Below are 19,367 nucleotides of genomic sequence, written 5' to 3'. Positions count from 1 at the left end.
ATTCTCGCTGCAGCCCAATTGTCAACATAAATGTCTTTGATTGATTTTAATAATCTACCCTTAATTCGACAGTCGCCCATTACGGCGAAAAACTTTTCCCACGGTACTAGGCCATTTCCACCAAGAAAGACTGCCCTAGTGGATGTACATTCATAGAAATTGGTTCGTAAAAGTTCAGTGTTGTGCGTAGCTTTACCTACACTGGATCAGAAGTTAATTCCAAGAACAACGTTAGTTCTGAAATCCAAACACGTATACTGTCTGCTAACAAGTGCTAACAAGGCCTCAGAAAACATCTAAAGTCTAAGCTGCTTTTCAGGAAAACACAAGTCCTGACGTATAAAGTTTTTTTTTTTTTTTTTTGTTATTTGGATTACGTCGCACCGACACAGAGATGTCTTATGGCGGCGATGGAATAGGCAAGGCCTAGGATTTGGAAGGAAACGGCCGTGGCCTACACTAAGGTACAGCCCCAGCATTTGCCCGGTGTGAAAATGGGAAACCACGGAAAACCATCTTCAGACCTGCCGACAGTGGGTTTCGAACCCAATATCTCCCCGATGCAAGTATACAGCTGCGCGACCCTAACCGCACGGCCAACTCGCCCGGTATGTAAAGTTTTATTAAAGCCTGTATTAATATATGGTGCTGAGGCCTGGACACTCTGAAAATCTGATGAAAGACAGCTCGGTATAATTGAAAGAAGAATTTTGAGGCAAATTTTTGGTCCAGTGGAAGAAAATTGTGTCTGGAGAAGAAGATATAACCATGAATTGTATAATTTATATAACGAACCAAACATTGTTAATTGCATAAAGGTACCGGGGAGTTGGCCGTGCGGTTAGGGGCACCCGGCTCTGAGCTTTCATCAGGCGGATAGTGGGTTCGAACGCCACTGTCGGCAGCTCTGAAGATTGTTTTGCGTAGATTCCCATTTTCACACCAGGCAAATGCTGGGGCTGTACCTTCATTAAGGTCAAGGACGCTTCCTTCCCATTCCTAGGCCTTTCTTATCCCATCGTCATAACAAGACCCATCCGTGCCAGTGCGACGTAAAGAAAATAGCAAACAAAACAAAACTGCATAAAGATCAGAAGTTTGGAGTGGGCGGGACATGTGCTGCGTGCTAATGACAGAATGATAAAGAGGATATTTAACGCAGTGCCAGAAAGAATCAGGAAAGTTCGCAGACCAAAGTTAAGGTGGGAAGAAGGGGTGGGAGAAGATGTAAAGATAACTGGAATCAAGAATTGGAGGAGCCCTGCGCTTAGCAGGAAAGAATGGGGAAAACTCCTTCAGTAGACCAAGGCCCACAAAGGGCTGTCGCGCCAGTGATGATGATGACTAGGTCATATGCCTTCTCTAGTTCTACGAAGCATAAACATAACTGTCTATTCCTTTAGTAGCCTTTTGCAATGGCCTGGCGCATACTGAATATCTGATCCTGACAGCCCCTATATAGTCTGAAACCACACTGGTTTTCATCCTAATTACTGTCAACCACAGATCTTCCCTTTCAAGATGCCAGTGAACACCTTGCCTGGTATACTGATCAGTGAGCTACCTCTATAGTTCCTGCAATCCTTCCTGTTCCCCTACATACAGACAGGTTTAATTATAACTTTAAGCAATCAGAAGGCTTCTTACTAAGTCTCCTCACTAATCTTGTTACTCTGTGAAGCCATTTCAATCCTACCTTCCCATTATAATTCACCATTTCGAGTCTGATTTAATCGATTCCTGCTGCTTTATGTCAATGAAATTTATTTACCATCCTTTTCAATTCTTCAAGCGTAATTTCACCAACATCACTGTCCTCCTCCCCATGATCTCGGTTGTTCGTGATATCACCAGGAGATTTCCTTTTATTTTGAGAAGGTTTTCGAAGTATCCCTTCCACCTGTCCAGTGATTCCCTGGGAACTATTATGAGTTCATCTGATTTACCCAAAACACAATTCGTTTTGTTCTTCCCTCCCTTCCTAGGATTCATTTTTTACTGTCCAGAAAGGATTCTCTGCTGCTTTGCTGTTTATTACCAAAATCTTCCCAAGACTTCTTCTTGGATTTAACAACGATTTATATAGCTCCGTTTCCTTCATCTACATGCGATTCCCTGTCTGCACCAGTCCTAGTTTGTAGCCATTTCTTATACGCCTTCTTTTTACGTTTACAAGCTACTATTCTCACTTTATCATTCCACCACGATGTTAGCTTTTTTCCTTTACACACAGTTTCCTAAGCATTCCCTTGCTGTTTCTTCTACAGCATCCCTGAATGTCACCCATTTCCCTTTCTATATCCTGAAACTGTATAATGTCTATTGCTTGGAACTTTTCATTAATCATGTCCATGTACTTCTGTCTAATGTCCTATTTTCTATCCTTATTCGTCTGCAGACAGAATCCACTTTCTCTATCCTAGGCCTAGAGATAGTTCACTACAGATCAGAGAGTGGTCCGTATCATCGCAGAAAACCCGCAGATTCTTAATAGATTTCCTGAATGCAAAGTCGGTTAAGACGTTGTAGTCTCTAATTGATCTGGTGCCTCTATTGTCCCGTATATAATGGTGAATAGCCTTATGCTTGCAGAATGTATTTGTACCTGCCAATAACATATCAGCTCAGAAGTCCAGTTAACGCTTCGAATTCCTATTTTCTTCAATATCTTCGCCATATTTACCGATCATCCTTTCGTATCCTTCCGTTCTATTTCCAACACTTCTTTTGAAATCGTCCATTAGTACTATCCTATCCTTGCTGTTGACCCTGACTACGATGCCACTCAATGCTTCATAAAATTTGTCAACTTCATCCTTATCTGCACCTTCACATGCTGAAACACTTCTCGTCCTAACACCTTCAACTGCCAAATCTACCCAAAACATTCGCTCTTTCACGTGCCTTACAGAAACTGTGTTGTGTTGAACAGTATTCCTGAAAACAGTCCTAACTCACGTTCTACTCTTCTCTTCTTAACACCCGTGAAGTACACGTTATAATATCCTATCTCTTCCTCGTTATCTCACCTTACCGAATAACAGTTATACTGTATTTCTGCCAAATAGGACTGGGACTCCGTTACTCCCACAGGTCCGAGACTTGCTCTAAACGCTGTAAGCGTTCTCGATGAAAATTTTTTGAAGCAGGATGCTAACTTTACTTATAGTACACATAGTCCCAGTAAGCACCTCTCCTCTAATGGGTTAGGGACCACAGGTGGATAGTATAGTCCTAGAGCGACCTAAGCACAAGGAAGGACGTGCTTCAGAATATGTCCGAGATGCCCAGTCCCATTCCACAGCAATTGGTATCCCGACTCTCAGGACCACTTTGTAGTCCACGCAGCCGTTGCTCATTGTTCACGAACTAGGACGTGTCTACAGTAACCCACACCAAGAATCAAATTTCACTTATCATAATGGAATATTCAAACCATTTTTCATGAATACTACGTCGTCGTCGATTGCAGATTTGGCTTCGTCCGAGTAGTGTCCACCCCTCTATACCTCTGCATTCGGGAGGTGGAGAGTGGTTGGTCCCTACCGTCGGCTGTCATTAGAATGGTTTTCCGTATTTCCCATCCTCCTGCACTAAGGTCATGTCCACCATCTCCCAAACACTATCGATAAATACACATCATCACCACAATTTTCATGGCCTGAGACAAAGCTTCACTACAAAGTATTGGTAGTAGTAAACACTTTTCTAAGCTCAAAGATCGATCATTACTCCCTACTGGCCAGGGGCACATACTTTTATCTGTAAGGGCTTAGTGACAAGAGTAGAAGGTTTAAAACTGTTTCTGAGGAGAGAAGAAAGGCAGAAGGAGGAGAAATATATGGTGCTGGGAAGTTTTGATGCAGCTACTGTAATTTTATACAAAATTAGCTTTTTCTCAAAACTTAATTTTTCATTATTCAAAATGTTCAAAACTTTGTATGGCTATAGTACCATGGGATGCATAAAGGTTGGTACTAATTATGAAAAATAATTGTATCAGAAAGACGTATTTTGAGTTAAATATGAAAATTTTATTATTTCTGAAAATAATTCGAAATTGAGGGGGAATAAGTACTTTAATAACACCAATGATGAAATTTTTTCAATAATAATACCAATAATCATCCACACAACGTTTCAAAGTAAAAGCTCATAACGGATGTTTTCACATTGTTCAAATTCTTTTTATAAAACGCGTTATAAATATGAAACTACGTTATCAAACTCTTCCACATTTTAGAGTAATCTTAATTTTTTTAACATAAATGAACTCACAAAATATGGTGGATATCAAATGATGAAAATTATGACTTATAAAACTCAGGAGGGTTACCCCTCAAGCGCTGGGGAACGAACGTGGGGTATTATTGTGTTTCTTTATAGGTTAACAACCGGCTCCTCGAAAGAATGCCGATAAGTGAGTGGGATGGGAAGAACAGGAAGCGAAGTTGCCAGTTTTATTTCTGCAGTGCGGTGTTTATTTGTTTCAAGTTTCACATTTGTTTGATGGTTTGATCAATCGATTTGCAAGTTGTGAAATCCTTGGTACCCAAAACACTTATATCTAACCTCTGAAGTACGTAATAAGGATAGGATTAGATATCGCAATCCATCGCGTAATTCCACATAGAATTCACAAGAAAATATCATCCAGCATTGTCAGATTGAAAGTTTTGAATTCCATAATTTTCCGTATTGAACTGGGATTACAATGAATTAAATATATTTTGGATCCACCTTTTCAATACAATAATGTTGTATTGAAATAAAATTGAATACAATTGAAAAGGTGGAACCAAAATATATTTAATCCATTGTTAGGTTTTCAATGGATACCACAGATCTCTCACTGCTGCGGCTTGAGTCAAACAAAATGTCTTCCTGGACTACTGACACTGTCAGTGGCGCGGCACAAGGCAAGGAATATTAAGACACACCGCATGGTAGGCATTATGCTGTCTAGTTTCGTAATTTTGTAAATTGATAACTACCTCAGAAATTTCCAGGTACACTTACCTTTCATAAAGTCATTGTGCGTGTGCTATAATTGAGTGATTTCAATAGGTTGTTAAGCCTGTAGAATATATTTTATTCAGGATGTAGTTTTATTGAAACAACTCCGCTACTGTTCCTCGGGGTGAGCAATTTTGACGTAAGTATACCTTATGTCTGGGAGGTCATCTAAAATTTTGCGTAACGGAATTTAGTGTAACGGAAGTGTAACCCTAGCATCCGTGGAGGCTATGACTTAGTGCTGTTGGTTTTATGGAAATATCAGCAGTTGACGGATGGCTATGACCGAGAATATATTTATGATTATTTTATATTTCTCATTCGGAGATATTAGCTATTTCATATTCATATCATATTGTATTCTTCTTTTTAATAATATGAAGTTGTACAATGATTTAAAAGCGCAAATATTACGTAAGGGTTTACGATCACTTCAGAACATGTGTTGTTGTAACCCATTTTTATCGATTTAAATGCTATCCATTTTTCTGCTGAATGCCCCCCACTTTAATTTTAAACTTTTTTAAAAACGACTGTTATCTATTCTTATGCCTCATAGATCCAAGATTTATGATACACTGCATGCCTTCTTATTCTTTTCTCTTGCTTTTTACTTTAATTTGTCCACGTCGGCACAAATTTATGAAAAAGAAACTGATCGTCACCACTATGATTCTTCAACCCTATATCGCTGAGTCCATTACTCTCAGAGGTAATTTCTCCTTCTTCTTTTGTCGGTTTTTACACACGACTTCATACATCAAGTTCATTTCTAACCCTTTTCATCGCACGTGTCGCACTCCTATTATTCCCGTCTCTATGTGCCGGGCCTTTTACATAATAGAAGACTGTTTACCACTTCAAGTTTTCAATATATTCCTTTCTAAGTGCACTGACTCTATAAATAAATTTCTGTACGTGTGCTGAAGACCCATTCACCTTGAAACCTCCGCAAGTTTTCTTCACAAATAAGGAGATTTTAAAACAAAAGTAAGCGATGTAACAAGGGAGAAAGACGGCGTTCCTTTTGTACGAGAAGTAAAAACGTAAGTGTACACAACCTGCAGGCATGATTGCGTTTCGCTTTGAAAGCAAAAAAAAAGTTGCAGAAGAGCTTGTAAAGGAGCCACTTGGGGAGAATGTTTTCAAGAGGGAAGACTTGTTGCTGGAGCCGATTGCGCGCACACTGATTCAAAAATGATTGCGTTTCTTTGTCAAAGCATTAAAGAACTTGAGAGGAAAATATTCACCGTAATAGTCTCGCAACCCTGCTTTAAAGACAGTCTTCCAGATTGAATTTCATAAAACGTAATTTTGAATGAAGTGACGGGATGGGGAATGAGGAGAAAGAAGAGGGAGTAAAACAAGGAGTGGAAGATTATAATATGATAATATTCTCATCTACATAAGTAAAATTACCGTATATTCTGTTCACGTCACATTTCATTCTTCATTTTTAAAATCGAGACTTCCGTCCGTCTGTCTGTCTGTCTGTCTGTCTGTCTGTCTGTCTGTCTGTCTGTCTGTCTGTCTGTCTGTCTGTCTGTCTGTCTGTCTGTCTGTCCGTCTGTCTGTCTGTCTGTCTGTCCGTCTGTCTGTCCGTCTGTCTATCCGTCTGTCTGTCCGTCTGTCTGTCTGTCCATCTGTCTGTCCGTCTGTCTATCCGTCTGTCTGTCCGTCTGTCCGTCTGTCTGTCCGTCTGTCTGTCCGTCTGTCCGTCACTGCCTGCTCGATCTGCATCCGATGGCTCCTTATACTGCCTGTTCATTATAACGTTTTAACATGGCACTAAATGAAACACTCCGTTTACAAATACCCATAGCAGGTGTCAGCACCAACCGGCTCCAGACCTGTCGGAATTAAATAGCGGGGAAATAGGGTAGTACTGTACTTGTTTTCAGTGAAAGTGGTGTACTGCTGCGTGCCTTTATGCAAATCAAAGAAAGCGAAATCGGAATGTCGTGGTATTTCATTCCATGAAATGCCTGAAATACCTTCAAGTACAGAATTGCGTCGAAAGAGGTTAAGTATTATATCCAGGGAAGGAAACAGCAAGAGAAGTGAATGGATTCCTTCTGACTATTCCGTGATTTGCAGTCTACATTTCGTAAAAAGTGACCAGCAAAACGCGAAAATTGAAAAGAGGATCTGTACCGAGCCCCTGATTATCAAACAAGCGCAAATTTCAGCTCAGAGGAAGAGAAGGAATTCCAGCGCAGAGACGTCTAACAATAGCTCTTCAAACATCATTGCAGAAAATGGTAAGCGTTATATAAGGTTTGAAGTATTACATACTAAGTAATATAATTTCTGGGGACAATTTTACTGTTAATGTGAAGGTACAAAACAGAATAATATGCTGTCATAGATTCCATTAGGAGTCGTTTGTTAGTAGTATAAAATCGTGTTAATATACTGTTCTTCTTCTTCCTATTATTGTTATTATTACTAATTACGCAAGTAGGGCCTATTTAATTGTTTCGGTTTTACAGTTATAGCTAAACTAATGTCAGATTCTTTCTCTTTCCAGTAGACTCTCCGTTTACGGATACAGAGGTAGGACTAAATACTAGTAACAACGAACTCTGTGACGTTGGTTGTCAAGTGATATGTTTGATGACAGCAGCATGGAAAGTGTAAAGAGAACAAATAAAAGGCTTCGTGTTGCTCTATCATAATGAAGAAGAAAATAGTAGATATGGAAGAAAAATTACACCGATCAAGTAAACAGCTTTAAGATAGTAATACGCAACTCAAACCACTGGACATTATAAAGAAAGCCGCAGGTGAGGGTGTTGACAAGGCCTTTTATCTTTAAGATCAAGTGAAGAACTTTCAGAAACTGCACCCAGTATGGTCTGAAGAAACTATCGTCGCGCCTGAGTCGATTTTTTGGAGCCTGAACCTACCATACTATTTATGAAATCTGTGTATAAATTCTTCAGTCTCAATGACACCAGCGAAAAAACACAGCACTTGAGGCAAAATAATCCGGACAAAATGATGTTTCTTTTCTCCAGCAGACGAGCGTCTCCAGTGGCTTAAAGGCGATTTCTGTCAATATCTTGAAAGGACACAAGAAGCGTCCAAAGCTCTCAATAAGAAGAGACTTACCAAAGAAACTCATCAAGCTATTATTGTTACTGCTTTGTCTACTTCTTCGTGCATTGTTCATCTTGTACAGAATGGATTTTTTTAATGTGCTGACACGGGCCTTTTCAGGAGAGGCAGTTGAAGCCATGTTTAGTGCAATGATATTACTGACTCCCGGGCTGCTCAGAATTCCATAAAGAGAGTTCCGAAATCCGGTATTTTAATGTCTAACGTTATCCACAATTCAACATTTTCTGCCTCAGTGTCCTCTCTCGGACTTGACGAAACAGAACCAGTGTTGCTCCCTGAGTATGTACTTGATTTACTGGGAGATGTTCGTGAGCCCCCTGAGTCAGTGTGTATCACTTCGGAAACTGCTTCCCGGGCATTATAATACGTGTAATCGAAGAAAAAACAGAATGCAGCACGTGCTTGAATAACGTTAGGTAATGCATCCCCATTGATAAACATAATCAGACAGTCGGATAGAGGACGCCGGCGCTATCCCCAGCAACGATTTATTGGCCTAATTAAGGGGTTATAGAAATTTGTTGAGGGGGGGGGGTCGACCGAACTGCAAGAAATCTGCAAGTCTGTCTACCTTCTTTGTGCCAGTGTAACATTTTAAAGTGTTTTAGTAACAATAAGCACCAGGAACTTGTGTCAGAAATTGTGGTGGCCAAATTTGTGAAACTTCTACTTAGTAATGTAGGGAAGTACCATACAGACAAAGTTTCCTGGTTTTCTTGTTCGTCGAAACCTCTTTCTCGAAACGTCCTGAAGCTATAACTCTCTATAGCGCCGCTTTATACGTAAAATTCTTTAATTTTTCTGTTGTTTCAGTTTTTAAATTTTGCTTTTATGCTTATCTAGTTGTATTCACGCGATAACTGGGTACGTCTGGTGCTGCCATCTAGCGGCAGATTGTTTTTAAGTCGTGTTACACGTTTGAATATGGAATGAGCAGGCAGTATAAGCAGCCATCGGATGCAGATCGAGCAGGCAGTGCTGTCTGTCTGTCTGTCTGTCTGTCTGTCTGTCTGTCTGTCTGTCTGTCTGTCTGTCTGTCTGTCTGTCTGTCTGTCTGTCTGTCTGTCTGTCTGTCTGTCTGCTTATCCGCCTTGCAGCTTCTTTGTCTTTCTGTCCGCTTATTTGCTTGTCTATCTGTTTGTTTGTTTGTTTGTTTGTTTGTTTGTTTGTTTGTTTGTTTGTTTGTTTGTTTGTTTGTTTATCTGTTCATATGTTTGTTTGACAGTCTGTTTGTCTGTTTGCAGCTTGTTTGTATGTCTAATTGTTTGTCTGTCAGTCTGACTATCTACTTGTCTGTCAGCCTGTCTGTAGGCTTCTCACCTTGTCTGTCTGTCTGTCTGTCTGTCTGTCTGTCTGTCTGTCTGTCTGTCTGTCTGTCTGTTTGCCTGCATGTCTGCTTGATTGTTTGTCAGGTTGTCTACTTGTTTGTTCGTCTAGTTGTTTGTTTGTCTGTTTATCTGGTTGTCTGTTTTCTGTTTGTTTTTTAGTATTCAGTGGCGTAGCAATATTAAGAGGACCAAACTGGAAATATAAAATTACTCCATTGGAACGAAGAACTGTGTAGTTTACGTTGAAGAAAAGCCGATTTCCAATCCTTTGCCGTACGTGATCAACTAACGGAGATGTTCAAGAACTTAGATTTTTATTGAAACATCTATGGACGGGGAGTATTAATGACATGGAAATATTGCTCAGTCATGGCAACGTGTTAACTAGAAGAGTGAGGCGAAAATACAGACTCCTTCGCGTACAACTGTCAACCTACAAGAACACAGTCTTTTCCTGCCGCTTTTTCCCACACCTGTGGGGTCGCGGGTGCGAACTGCGTCGCACATGTGGATTTGGCCCTGTTTTTACGGCCGGATGCCCTTCCTGACGCCAACCCTCTATGGAGGGATGTAAGCACTATTGCGTGTTTCTGTGGTGGTTGGTAGTGTAGTGTGTTGTCTGAATATGATGAGGAGAGTGTTGGGACGGACATATACACCCAGTCCCCGAGCCAGAAGAATTAATCATAAGCGATTAAAATCCCCGACCCGGCCGGGAATCGAACCCGGGACCCTCTGAACCGAAGGCCAGTACGCTGACCATTCAGCCAACGAGTCGGACACCTACAAGAACACAGTACTGGTATTTAATTATTTCTTTTACAGTTTTGCTGCACTTCTCACCGATACACATAGGTTTCATGGCGACGATGATATCATTCAAGTCTAGGAGTAGGAAGGAAGCCGCCGTGGCCTTAATTAAGTTACAGCCCCAACATTTGCCTTGTGTGAAAATGCAAAAAAAACAGAAAACCATTTTGAGGGCTGCCGGCAGTACGGTTCGAACAGTACATTATACTAAGCCTCCAATAAATGTTGCCCTCACTGTTGTAAGATGAGGTGCGCTCGGAGTCCTGTTAATCGCCACTAGTGTGCATCGCTCTCAGCTTAAAATGTGTGACAATCGCTCTCACTCCATTAGTCCAGTTCAGCTGTTCACCGTGCTCATTCGACCCCAGAAGGGGCTGTTCTCATTAAAGTGTATTCCTGAGGGTTTTCCCTACTACCTCTCTTTACTGAGAGCACCACCACATGTGTTCCCATGACGCCCGTTGAAATTTCCATATCGTTACGAATAAAATAGCGTAAAATTAAGCAGGCTGTTAACAACTATCGATTTCTTTCTGAATCTACCGTATTGAGTGTGCGAGTTCTAGAGATAAGTCATGTTCACGCCTTTCCTAGTCCTTCCTTTTGTGTTGCTGATAACTTCGATCTCTGAGAAGTAGATCCTTCTTTCAATTTCTGCTAAGTGTACATCCCTGTAATTCTAATGCTTTGACCATTACATCAACAACTGATGTTTCTGATTTCGAGTTCATATTTACGAATACTTCTCGCTGCAAGCTGAAGTCATTAGGTAATCGAGATCCACTGGAAACGAAGCTGTCGGCATAATCAAACAACAACATTTAATTTATGGAGGAGTTTACAAATTCAGTTTGAATTTTTATTCGTAACCTATCATGAGTTGCATTCCAGATGAAAAGTATATTTTGCGTTTCATTTCACTAAGGAGGAATTGGCAATGGTAGGAAAGTATAGCGTAGGAACACTGAGATTTATTTGCAGAATTTCTGTGCAATTAAGAAAAGTGTTTGAAGATGAACAATTAGTTATTTTTAAATCTTAGACAAAAACCACTGCAATAATAATTCAATTTTACCTAGTGAGTTGACCGTGCGGTTAGTGCCGCGCAGGCCTGCAGTCAGCAGATAGTCGGTTCAAACTCCACTGCCAGTAGCCCTGATTATGGTTTTCCGTAGTCTCCTATTTTCACACCATAAAAATTCTGGGGTTGTACCTTGATTAGGTACACGGTCGCTTCCTTCCCACTCCTAGCCCTTTCATCTCCCATCGCATCGTCGCGATAAGCGTATCTGTGTCGGCGAGACAGAAATAAATTTTAAATTAAAATAAATATATTTGCTTTAACGTCGCGCCGGCAGGTAGAAGCTTCATGTCATCGATAGGGTAGGAAATAATAATAATAATAATAATAATAATAATAATAATAATAATAATAATAATAATAATAATAATAATGCCGCCTCTGTGGTGTAGTGGTTAGCGTGATTAGCTGCCACCCCCGGAGGCCCGGGTTCGATTCCCGGCTCTGCCACGAAATTTGAAAAGTGGTACGAGGGCTGGAACGGGGTTCACTCAGCCGCGGGAGGTCAACTGAGTAGAGGTGGGTTCGATTCCCACCTCAGCCATCCTGGAAGTGGTTTTCCGTGGTTTCCCAATTCTCCTCCAGGCGAATGCCGGGATGGTACCTAACTTAAGGCCACGGCCGCTTCCTTCCCTCTTCCTTGCGTATCCCTTCCAATCTTCCCATCCCTCCACAAGGCCCCCGTTCAGCATAGCAGGTGAGGCCGCCTGGGCGAGGTACTGGTCACACTCCCCAGTCGTATCCCCCGACCAAGAGTTTGAAGCTCCAGGACACTGCCCTTGAGGCGGTAGAGGTGAGATCCCTCGCTAAGTCCGAGGGAAAAACCGAACCTGGAGGGTAAACAGATGATGATGATGATAATAATAGCCTAATAATAATAATAATAATAATAATAATAATAATAATAATAATAATAATTTTGGTTAAAAAGGAACGAAACTAAAATGACTTGCGTTACTCGACTTGGTCTTCGAATATTTAAGGTAAGGGTTATTCTGCCCGAAGGCAGGTCCGAACCTCCGCAGAGGTGTTGTTGAGCTGGAGTTTGCGTGCGGTATGGTGGCCAGTTCCTTTCCGCTCCTCCATTCCATTACCCCCCATCAAAATCGCGTGGCAACCCATCCAACTCCTGACCACGCCCAATGTTGCTTAACTTCGGAGATATCACGGGATCCGGTGCTTCAACACGGCTACGGCCGTTGGGTGTGCATATATAAAAACGTTCAAACCGTCAATACCATTATCTAAAACCTGGCAGTATCCGTCCATCATATTAACACTTCATATCGCCGGGATGAGTAGCTCAGGCGATGGAGAACTTGTCTTCTGAGCCCTAGTGATCGGCAACACCTTAAACGCCTGAATGTGATGAGGTACGGGGAGACAGACTGAACTTTATAAAAAACACATTATTTTCAAGTTTTTTGTCACATGTCACTACTTTGGTTTGGACTGCCACCTAGGGACATGGAATGAACTCTCTCTAGTGGAGTATTGTAACTGTTAGAGTTTGGAACTCGATAGCTTATTTCATTTGCTTCTAGGTTGCCACTACTGTAATTTCATTTTTTTTTTTTTTTTTTTTTTTTTTTTTTTTTTACAATTTGCTTTACTTCGCACGGACAAAGACTGGTCATATGGCGACGATGGAAGAGGAAAGACCTAGGGGTGGGAAGGAAGCGTCCGTGGCCTCAATTAAGGTACAACCCCAGAATTTGCCTAGTGTGAAAATGGGAAATCACGGAAAAACATCTTCAGGACTGCTGAGAGTGGGATTTGAACCCACTATCCCCCAGATGCAAACTCACAACTGCGCGCTGATTTCAAATTAAGTCAACCAATCACCACCCAGCTCTCCCCTACAAATAAGAGCCTACTTGCATCTTATATACAGGGTGATTCAGCCGCCCCTTCCAATGTAGTTTTATGCAACCCACAATATCAATTCCGTCCTGAAAACATCTGCCCTGCCGGTATGCTTAGACAACACAACCGGATATCTTGGTATTTACCGCCTCACAATGATTGGAAGACATGCGTGTGGTTTCTAGATCAAGTGCACGTGACACGCCGGCCAAACACTAAATTGATATTGTGACCGCAGTAAAACTAATACTTGCTATAAGCTGTCCAGCGTGCCGTACGGAACCGTAGTGTGGTTGGTAAAAGCGTGGCAGAGCGGGCTTGCATGTCAGGCGGGAGGTTCGAGTTCCGGTCGAAGATTACACATTTTTGAAATATTTGTTTGTTTAATACGTACCGCACGCGATAAAGGTTCAATATGCACTTTCATGCAAATTGTGTGTAAATGAACGTGTTTGTGGCCCTAAGAAGGGCATATTAGCTAGCAGGCCGGACACATACTGACCGGAAATAATAGGAACACAACTGCCCTGACAATGTTTCATTGCACAGTTTTGGTGTATGCACATTCGGGCCTGGTGTCCAATTGATCGTCCTGTGCGCTCAAGTACTCCAGAAGTAATTGCTCGGCAAGCATCCATGATATGATACCGGAGCTGGTCGGAGTTTTCCAGTGCTTGAGTGTAAACGACGTTCTTCAAATGTCTCCACAAGAAGAAGTCTGACGGCATAAAATCCGGGTGATCTGGCGGGCCAAGAAACAGGGCCTATATCCATGTGCACGTTAGTTGAGCTGCAGCAAACGATATTGGAACGGGCTACTCAATCACACTATATATATTGTACCAGAAAGGCCCTGGTCCTGGCACATATCAATTGAAAAAACTTTATTTCAGTATACGATTTCCGTCCGACATGCGAACAGCCGAGCGAAGTAACATTCCAGTACGTACCAGACTCCACGACCGACCAGGCGAGGCCAAGTGACGTCACCTACCGCTTGAAACTTGCCTCCCCTAGAGATATTTCTCGAAATAATGTTCCTCTCGTGAACTTTTTAACGCCTCAACCGATTTGAACAGGACCAACGCTAAATTGTAGCAATCATCGTAAAAGTAAAATCCTGTAAATTTCAAAGCAATCAGTCCAGTAGTTTCTGAGTTATAACAATATAAAGGTTAAGAAGATTGAGCGCTCTCGGTCACATGACTTAGAATACCACCCCTCCTGGCGCAGATATATATGCCACTAGGTCAAGGCTAGCAAGCAGTTCAGTTCAGCAGTACAGTCTAGCAGTGCAGTGCAGAGCAGTGCAGTATGTGTGTGTGAGTGAGACAGAGGGGAGACTGACCCTCGTACAGTATGTCAGTGCAGTCTCAAAGACAATACTTTCCGCCGCGTTTCGCGGAGACGAAATTATGGGATAATCAATCGCCGTTGAACTTGTAAAAGACGTCGCACCGTACCTAGTTTATCGTGCCGCGACTACGATATAATTCACAGATATTTCGAAGTATAACACGCGTGAAATCATTGAAGTTTTTGACATTCACAAACTAGAACATGACGTGTGGAATTAGTTAATTTCACATAATATTAAATTACCACAATAAAGAGAAACTGTCGTGTACAATAACTCTAACTATTCTAAGACTCATTTTTTCTAATACAGTACATCCTTGAACTGTCTCTCTTTATTTACGTGTCATATTAGGACATGATTTACTACAGTGATAAACTTGGTGAATATTAAGAACTTTTTCTAAAGTAATTTTATCACCACCAGAAAGTCAGTGTTATCTGCTAGGATAACGATTCAAAGACGGTAATGAGAAATATTACACGTAACTTTTCAAGTGTTTGAACTGTGTATTTATGGACGTTCTCAGTGACGATTTAAAATCGTGTTTTATGCAGCAAGGACTGTGATTATTCATTTAACGTCATAAAATTAACACACGAACTGAACTGTGTTCAACAGTGAATGATAGCATCTGTAAATACTACTTGCGCCAAATGAACGTTCCGTGTGCTAAAATCACCTCCAGGACCAGCGGAAATCTTGATGAAATTCTACAAGATCCAGCTACCTTCAACATCATCTCATCTATGCTACCCATCGAGGGACGTCAACGTGGTTTCTTCGTGGAACATCGAGTTCGAGGCTTCATCCGCACCCCGCGGAATATTCCAGACTCCACATCAACATTTGTAAGCCAAATTTTCTTTATTAAGTGAGTAGTCGCAAACTGACTGAATTTTTTATCAATCTTGAACAGTGATTTACTCAGTGCTGCGTGTGACGATATTTCGTAGTTTTTCATCATTTCTCAGAAATTGATCTTTAATGATAAATTTATTTTACATAGAAGAACTCTAGGATTTTCAAGTGTTCTATATTTCAAGGCTAACAAACTGAGAAACTTTCAACAGAAATTTAAATTCTTATTGCAATTTTCAATTATAAGTGTGTGTTCATTCCATGAATTAATACTTAGAAAGACTTTAGGTGAAGAACTGACACTTCGTGTTTTCACAAAAGACTATAGGATCTGTGAGATTTATTTATTTTTACGAACTGAATTCAAGAAGATTTACGTTAACATTTTTGATTTCAACAAAATATCTGAGTCCTATATTGATATTGCAGGGTGATGAATCATTTAACATTATTAATAAATTGTTTGGAAAAGGTATAACCATCTATTATTCGCCCTGCGATTCTATCCTGCTCTGTACCGGCTCCAAAATCAACTTCCACTACCTGAGATCCTTCTCATGCCCTAAACCCACGAACTTTTCCTGGTACAATATGTACCTTGATCAGTGCAATGACCAGTGAGGTTCTCCTTACACCAGGTTACAGGCAAGCTGGCGGCGTATTTAAAGGCGGCTAAAATCTTACTCTGTCATGTGAACTTACTTGCGTGTGGTGACGGGAAGATACCAGCGTTCTCCTCTAGCATATAACGGTTAGGTCGAGCCAGGTTTGATTTATTTTAATGTAGGTTTTCTTTAATATGAATTCATTTTTAAAAATCAGTTTTTTAGGCTTTCTTGACACGAGTATAACCACACTAGCGGGTGCTATTTAATAAGAAAACACGCGTGTGAAGCCTCGTTTCCCTTATTCGTTTTGTGTTATTGTGACTTTTTTTTAAATTGATTAATCCTTCTTTCTTTTCGGTCGTTAAATTCCTTTTTCAGTCTTAGTCTCAATGTAGTATGGCTCATCCTTTGTGTCAATGGGCCTTCTGCCCCATTAGACTTTATTTTGCAAGTCATGTTGCGGGATCGCTTGAGTGGGTTCAGCATACCATTCTATTTTCTTTTGGTTCTTTTGGCCTTTTCTATTGTTCTATTTAAGTCATTCTAGGGCGTGTATTAGGAGCTACTGCTCCCGATTCTTCCTTCCGCTCAAAATGCGTTGTTCTGATGGTTTCCCATTAAATGAAGGCAACGAGTGTCAAATGGTGTAAAAGCTTATATGCTTTTAAGATTCAGATATTCCTTTTGGGAAAGAATTAAAAGGTACCTTGATGTGGTCTTCCCGTCTTGAAGGCTGTGAGTTCGATTTCCCTTTGGAGTGTAAACGTAATTATGGCAAGGCTACGCTTGTTGGTGGTGGTAAATACCAATGATTTGTTCAAAACTCCTTAAAATTGGGTGTTTAACCTCTCCAGTTATTTATGAAGCTTCAGATCCCAACATTTAAAATTTTGTTATATCGTTCTAAATTTTTTTGTTAATATTAATAGTTGTTATTATCTTAGGAAGAATAGCCTCCGTGGCTCAGGCGGCAGCGCGTCGGTATCTCACCGCTGGGTTCCGTGGTTCAAATCCCGGTTACTCCATGTGAGATTTGTGCTGGTCAAAGCTGTGGCGGGACAGGTTTTTCTCCGGGTACTCCGGTTTTCCCTGTCATCTTTCATTCGAGCAACACTCTCCAGTAGCATGTCATTTTATCTGTCAGTCAATAATCTCTGCCCCAGAGGAGTGTGACAGGCTTCGGCAGCCGGTGCAATTGCTATCCCCGCCGCTAGATGGGGGCTTCATTCATTCCATTCCTGACCCGGTTAAATGACTGGAAACAGGCTGTGGGCTTTCATTTTCATTATCTTAGGAAGAGAAATAGAAAGGAAAAGAACAAAATATATTTAGGAAATACATTCATATGTAAAGTTTTTGTGTGGTCATTTTGTTCAGCTCTGCCACTTCTTCCCCTCTCGGGCTACGTTCCTTCATAAGCAGTGCTATTATTTCATTGTAGCCTACTTAGAAACATGAGCATCCCTTTCCCGTCTTTAATTCACCTGTCATGGAAACGTTGCAGTCCCTAGGGATGCATCACGCTGTGTATCCCATACAAGCTTGTATATACTGTAATAGTTGGATAGCTGGGATCACAAGGAGGAAATTGTGTATAAATAAGTGCCAGCGAACGCTATCGTATATGACTAGGTCAGCACCCACTCTCAGCCTCTAGAAACACAAGCTGAAATTCTATAGATATTTTGAAACATAAGTGACCTATGCACGAATTAATCACATATCTAAATTTGTAATAGTTCGAATTTTTATACTAGTTGAATAAATAACAATAATTCCACTAAAATGCGTACCTAGTATTTGTAGATGCCTTTGTCATTTAAAATCCCACATAAAAATATAGCACAGTGTTTCACGAGCTCTTTAGTACTATTTAAGAATATGAATCTTGGATATCGTTACCTTCAATGGATTAGAAGTTGTTCCGTGCAACATCTTAAGTGAATAACCCTGTATACTGGTGTTCTGTTGACAGCAGGAGGCTGCCGGTGCACTAATACTGTAAATTCATTGCCACTCACTGTCTGGTAGTGTGCCAGTGCATGTGTTACTAAAAACCACCAGATGGCATCAAGCTGAGGAGCGACACAATTAATGAAGCCGTCTAATTTTCAGGGTTACTTCGTCTGAAATTCTGAATTTAACCTCATATTAGTACAGTCAGAAAAAGAACGAAGTTATCTTTACGAATACTCATCGTATCATTTCTAAAATAACTTAATATGGAGAAACAATGGCGAAAAGTGGAAAAGGCGTTTCCCAAAAAAAGACTAGTATAACGATTTAATATGCAGTTTCATATTTGCATTATTCATGTGATACATATATATGTACATATATGTAAAATTACTACTTGGTTGCAACTGTCCGACTCATTAGCTGAAAGGTCAGCGTTGAGGCCTTCGTTTCAGAGGGTCCGCGGTTCAATTCCCGGCCGGGTCGGGGATTTTAATCGTGTTTGTTCAATTCTTCTGGCTCGGGGACTGGGAGTTTGTGTTTGTTCCAACACTTTCCTCTTCAAATTCAGTCAACACACTACACTACCAACCACCAGTATACAGGGTTATTCACTTAAGATGTTACACCGAACAACTTCTAATCCAACGCGTAATATTTGCGTCAGGAAGGGCAACCGACCGTAAAACAGAGTCAAAACCACATGTGCGCCACATTTCCACCCGAGACCCCTCAGGTGTGGGAAAATCGGTGGTGGTGGTAGTAGTAGTAGTAGTAGAAGAAGAAGAAGAAGAAGACTTGGTTGTAACTGCCACCGTATCGAAATTACCTGTGCATAACATTTGTAATCTAACTTCAATATTACTACACTTTAGGGAGTTCTATATACCGGGTGGTACAGCTGCCCCTATTTTTTCCCGAATATATGCAACCAGCTAGGACGTAAATGCCTCTTAGTCCCATCTTGCGCAACACCTTACAGCAATGTTATGTGCAGTTAACCCGATGTAGACTTCTCCGCACAATGGAAAAATGGTACAAGAGGCAGTAAGTGAGGTCCATCTCAAAAACACTGTAACATTTTATGTAGAGCGGTGTCCAATACTCTACTAATTTTTACGAAATGTTACTATACTGTACAAACCATAAACACGCCTATAGCTGTCGGTAGAGAATTGCGCACCTGATTGGTCCAAGAGGACATTTTCTTTTGATAGAAAGGGCGGTCGTGGTATCATAGAAAACGTGATAGGGTAAGACCAATTACAGACATGTCAATGCACCACCATTTTGTACAGTCTCATCACATCGAAATTCATAGAAACGTGTTTTGCACTGTAGTTTATAATCTGTGGCACGCA

This window comes from Anabrus simplex, chromosome 1 (genome assembly GCF_040414725.1).
Source record: "Anabrus simplex isolate iqAnaSimp1 chromosome 1, ASM4041472v1, whole genome shotgun sequence".
Lineage (NCBI taxonomy): Eukaryota > Metazoa > Arthropoda > Insecta > Orthoptera > Tettigoniidae > Anabrus > Anabrus simplex.
The sequence above is the reverse complement of the archived record's forward strand: the minus strand, read 5'-3'. Positions refer to the sequence as shown.